Raw genomic sequence first — 6600 nt, 5'->3', positions numbered from 1 at the left:
TACTCATTCATTCAACTAGTTAATTCTCTAAAAAGTTAGGTGAAACTCTAAGTTCTCATAGCAAAAGTTAAATCATTAATTTTCCAAATTGATAAACAAGTTTTTCTCATGATTACTCATTTATTGAAATTTTCTTTTTCTTTTGACCACTCTAATTAAGTCTATTTTAAGTAGACATTGACACTTGAAAATAAAAATAAAATGAAATTCACATCAAGATCTACTTATGCAACCATTTATATTTAATATTCTTTAATATTTGAAGTAGAAACAATTATCATATGAAATAAAATTGGCATGAAAGAAATTCTAAGTGTGTGTGTGTGATTCACCAAAAATATCCAAGCCAACCCTACTAAGGAGCTAACCTCCTCTACCTCAACACTCTTTTGCCTTTAGTACCTACACACTCAAAAACTCAACATCACCCACTGAGTTAGTATTGTCATCATCAAGAGAGAAAAATATCATCAATTAATACAATATCTCTTATCGATATTTATGATTTAATTAACATTTAAATAATATGAATTTAAACATTCATCATTCTTATAAACGCAAATCCAAACTTGATTTAAAACCAATCATAACATAATCTACCAAAAAAATAAACATGTAAATATAACCAATCCAATAACCATCATGTCGCTAACTCATTAAATTAAATATAAGACTACATCATGATAAAGACTAATAAGTTAAATTGATCCATCTAGTAGCATCAACTAATAAGGTCAAATCAAGTATATAATTTATTCGGCTCAAGTTGAGTCATAACATAGTCTAAGTCAAAAGAGTCGAACACATACTAAGTCTGAAAAGATAGCATGTAGAAATTTGAGTCGTCATGACATCCCTCCCCACTAGGAAGGGACATCGACCCAATGTCCATCAAAATCCAAAAGATCATCATAACATGAAATAAACTACAGTAAGCATTTAAAAGAACTAAACTATGTAAAAAGATGGGGAAAGGATTGATGCATATCATTAGCATCCTCCCAAGTAGCACTATCAATCCTATTGGACTGATACTAAAAAACATCTTTGTCATACACTCGGATAGTGCACTGATCTACAAGGTAGGTAGGTGGTACCTGCATTACCCTTGAATCCTAAACTTGCAAAGCACATCAATCAAGAATATGAGACGCATCAAGATGATATGGCTTCAACAATGAAACATGAAAAACATTGTGGATATGGGCTAGAACTAATGGTAGAGCAAGTCAATAAGCCATAAGATTTATGACCTCCAAAACATCAAATAGTCCAACATATCTCAGTGCAAGCTTAGAAGACGTGTCGAAAGAGATTGAACTCTTATGTGAACACACGTACAAAAACACCTTGTCCCCCATATGAAATTGTTTAAAAGTATGTTTCCTATTTGCATAGGTCTTCTATCTATCTACAACTTCCTTCAGACGAGCATGAATCATAACCATTTGTTCTTCCATCTCTCTAAGCATCTTAGGACCAATCACAAGTTGATCCTCCACTTTATCCCAATTGATAGGCATGTGACATTTATGCCCATATAGTGCTTCAAAAGGATTCATTCCAAGAGATGCATGATAAGAACTATTATACGTGAACTCAACCAAAGGAAGGTATTCCTCCCATTTATATTGATGATCCATGCATTACATATGGAATAAATTCTCTACAACTTGATTTACCCTCTTCATCTAACCATCAATCTACAGATGATAAGTAGTGCTTAAATTGAATTGTGTTCCTAATGGAGCATTCAAGGTCATCCAAAACCTTGATGTCATTCATGTGTCCCTATCAGAAATGATAGTCTCAGGTACACCATGTAGCCTAAACACCTCTTGCACAAAATTTTTGGCCAAAGCCAATGATCCATCCTTCAAACTCCCAAGTATAACATCATGCCTCTGCCTTGTCATAGGTAAACCTTGTATAAAACCCATGGAAATAACTTGTCATTTGCATTCTAGTATATCATGAGAATACAATAATCTTGTCAGATGAATATGCTTAGCCTTAACTCATTGGCATTCTAAACACTGGGAAACAAAAGTAGTCAAAATCACACTTCAGCCCTGGCCAAAAGTAAAGTGGCCTCATATCAGCAATCATCTTAGTCACTCCAAGGTGATCTGAATAAGGAGTACTATGCATTTCCTCCATCACAATTTTCCTCAACCCTGCATGGTCTAGAATATACATATGTCCCTGATATCTCGAAAGACCCTTTGTGTCAAGATTATATCCATCAAAATGGTGGTTAGATGGATCAATTTACAATGTTCTTTTAACCTTCTCATAATGGTCATCACCTACGAGGTTCTCGACAACATGCTCTTGCAGTCATGTTCTCATAGTAGATATAGTAGAGATATGCCTTATTCTCTTTACCCTTTATGTACTCAATACCAAAATCATACTCACTGAGGAATTCAAGCCAACGCCTCTATCTTGCATTCAAATTTGGTTGAGTGAAGATATATCTCAAACCCATGTGATTTATTTTTACCTCAAAAGGCTTGCCAATCAGATAGTGTCTCCACATCAACAAGGCATGAACAATGGAAGCCAACTCAAGATCATGACATGCATAGTTAACCTCATGTTGCTTTAGCTTATGAGACTCATAAGCTACAACTATATCTTCTTGCATTAATACTCCACCTAAACTATCACCAGAAGCATCAATAATCAGTCTGAAATGCCTATTAGGATTGAGAATCACTATAATAGGAGCAGAAGTGAGCTTCCTTTTCAATAACTTAAAATCCCTCTCACACTTTTCAGTCCATACATATCTCTTTCCCTTCCACTGTAGTGAGGTAATAGGTGTTGCAATCTTTGAAAATCCCTCTACGAATTTCTAGTAGTAGCCTGCCAAACCCATGAAGCTCTAAATTTCACTCACATTCTGAGGAATCGACCACCAAGAATAGCCCTAATCTTGGAAGGATCTATTGAAAATCCATCAGTGGTGATATGTGTCCAAGATAGTGAATCTATTTTTGATATAAAAAAATGCACTTGATTAACTTTATATACAACTTCTTGTCATGAAGATGTTGTAAAACAATGTGCAAGTGTTCCTCATGCTCCTCCATAGTCTTTGAATAAATCAAAATATCATCAATGAAAATCTCAACAAACTTATCCAGACAGTCTTGGAACATACTGCTCATTAAGTTCATGTGTGGCGAAGGTGCATTTGTAAGACCAAAAGGCAAAACCACAAATTCATAGTGCCCATACTATGTCCTAAAAGTTGTCTTAGCTATATCTTTGTCCTTGATCTAGAGTTGATGATACCCATATCATAGACCTATCTTTGAAAATACCTTAACTCCCTTCATCTGATCAAAAAGCTCATCTATTCATGGATGCATCAAATAAACCACCAATCATGGTCAACATTGTCAAAGATTATTTTGGGACAAATCTACAAGCTTTAACCAAAAACAAAACCTAAGGATCAAAGTGAGAGCCCTTTAAAATTGTCAGCAATCACATTATCTAGAGAGAAAAGAAGCTGAAAGAGAGAGGCACTTTCATCACAATGGAAAGAGAGGCAAAAGACAAAGAGGGAAATGGATAGAACTTTGTAGTCATTGGTCTGCCTCACAATAGGTATGTGATAATAATGCCCAAAGCCTTACTTAGGAATAGTTTATTCAATCTAAGGATTACTTCTCCCACCATGAGGTGCATTTAATTTGTCAACCCAGGGATGTACACTTGAAATGGTCGGCACAGTATGTGCACTAGGTTCCTTAAGGAGTCATTATGCTTATGTTGCAGGAAAGTAAAATGCAAAGAAAGAATCTAGACTAGTGTTGCAAGAAAGTAACACACTTAACTCTTTACTGAAATGAATTCGAAAAATACAACTATATGCTAACTTATAGTTCAACTTAGACCATCCACTATAACTACTCATGCAGGTGCTGCAAGAACACTCACAAAGTATGATGCTGTAGGAAGAAACTTGCAACTTCTACCTAAAATACTGGAAATGCTAGAAGTAAATCTACACTACTCTAGTCTAATCCACCTCCCAAGTAGGCTCCCTTGGTTGGCTTCTGCTAATCTACTAACACAAAGTGTAAACCAAGAATTACTTCATTATATTCCAAAACTCCTTACATAAGAACAATACATAAAATTGTAAAACAACTCACTATGAGAGTCAACAATGTTTTTTCATAAAATTTTCTCTAACAACAAAACTATTGATCCAATCCCTATAAATAGAGGATCGACACTTATTCTAAAACAAGAAAGAAAACAAACTAACTACAAATCTACCAGATAAGAAGAAGAAGGAAATGTAACAGCTCACGGTACAAGCAATAAAGTCTAGATAACCTATTCAACATAATAGTAAACATAGAGGGAATATAGCAACACTTCATCCCTGCATTCCTAGAATAATAGCTCCTCCTTTGTAGCAATCGTGTCTCTTGGTATTGTTATGGTTCTTCCATCATAGTTGTGCCCTAACACTCCTCCTTAAATATTGTTGACCATCCTCCAGCTTCTTCCTTAACAAGTTAGTTGCAATGTAGAAATATTTATAAAAAACAAGCATAATCAAATTAAATCCAAATATTGGAACACACACTCCTACTGCATTATATGTATAATATTGGCAAAGTATGACATATCTATCTACTTATGGGTCAACGATTCTATCTTGGACTTATCATAAGTTCAACTAAGCATAAATTCACAAATGTCTTGGTAGTATTAAAATAGAGCATTAATGTTAACATAAAATAGAGGCAATAATTAGCCTCATCAATCATATCAAGTTGACACACACCTAATTTGGCTTATTGAGATGGATGGCACTTCATTGGACGTGTTTAAATAATGAGTGAAAATATTAGTTACTCCAATAAGACTTTAGTTTTAAAAGGTGAGCAATTAGGAATACCCAAATATAAAATTGAATTAGATTAAATTTTTTAGTCTTATATAGTTGAGACTTCTTAGATCCACTACAAATGTACAACTTATTAAGCAAGCACGAAAAAAGTATATCTTTAAGTTTGATTACCTAGTTTAAAAATCTATAAACTTAAGTGAAAAGATTATTTATTCAATATGAAACTTATTATAAAATAATATTTTATTTGTATTTAATAATTTTAGTTGTAGCATTTTTCTAAACTTTTGTATCGGTAAGAGGTCAAAGCCAAGATTGATTATTATGTGTTTTGATTAATTATTATTATTTATTTATTTAACTCGAGTAGATTCAAACCCAAGACCTCCCATATAAGAGGCTCACAATTTACCATTGTGTCATAGGCTCTTGTCTGCATTTTTCTAAACTTTATAAAATATTGTAGATAGTAATTTTCCACACTCTATTAGAATTCTTTGTTGTATTTTTTGCTAGATTGTGTTATAATTTTTGCATCGAAAGAACAAATATTTCAGATCACACTCTGTGATCCATCACTGGGATGAGAGAGGTGAAGGAAACATAATCCATGATGTATATTAGCATGAAAGGACACCTCCACAAAAGATGATAAGAAGTAAGAAAGACGAAGATCATATAAAAAATAATAATGGAGCTTGAGGAGGAGCAGAAAAGTAGTTTGAAAGAAAATGAAAAAAAAGAAGCTTGTGTCAGAAAAGGAATCCCATCAAAGATCTTGGTATATCGCAAGATATATCAAATAAAAGTGTCATATCCCCATTTTAAGATAGAATTTTAATAATTATAAGATAATACAATGTCATTAAATAGATAATAAAGCTATATTAAAACTAATACTAAAATATAAAGCAAGGAAATAACAATTATTTAATCTATATTATTAATAAAATAATATTTAGTATGATATTTTAAGTAATTTAAAAATAATAAAATGGCAATGAGTAAAGAAATAAATAAAATTAAATACAAGAGACAATATTGTAGAAAGTATGTTAACTCTCTAAATAGAATTTAATAATAAATAAAATAAACACAAATAAGTAAGTAAATAAGTAATGTATCATAGAATAATATAAATTAACTAAATCTAATGAAAAGTCAAGAGATGTTTAACAAATAGACATGACTTCCTAAAATTAAGTTATAAAAGGGAGGGTAGTTTATTTTAGAGAGTAGAATAAAAGAAGAGGAGAGGAGAGGAGTTCAAAAAGGACAAATGGAAGAGGAAAGTAATATGAAGAAAATAAGAAAGTGACTTCCTAAAGAGGTATCAATGATATTGAAAGGATGCGAACCTTTTGAAAGGGTCATAATTATGAACAGTTATGACTCTTCAAAAATATTTTGATTATAAAGTATTTAGAATTTTCCAAAGGATTTTAGTTATGACGTGTTGTGACTTTTTGAAAGGATTATAACTATGAAGTGCAGTAAATTTTTAAAGGATTTGTATGATGAAAGGTTGTGACTCTTGGAAAAGAAGAAATGAAAAAGTATATTTTTTCCTTTCCTTATAATTAGAAAATGAAGAGTTTTAGAAAGTAAATATAGAGTTGAGATAATCTAGAAGGAATAATTCATTTAAGGGCTGACCGAGGATAGAGCCACATGGACCAAGAAAAGAAGAAGATAATAAAGTTATGTTTATGGATTAT

Source organism: Cupressus sempervirens, chromosome 11, assembly GCF_028749045.1.
Source record: "Cupressus sempervirens isolate cs-2001-9-10 chromosome 11, ASM2874904v1, whole genome shotgun sequence".
NCBI lineage: Eukaryota > Viridiplantae > Streptophyta > Pinopsida > Cupressales > Cupressaceae > Cupressus > Cupressus sempervirens.
This window is presented reverse-complemented; position numbering follows the sequence as displayed.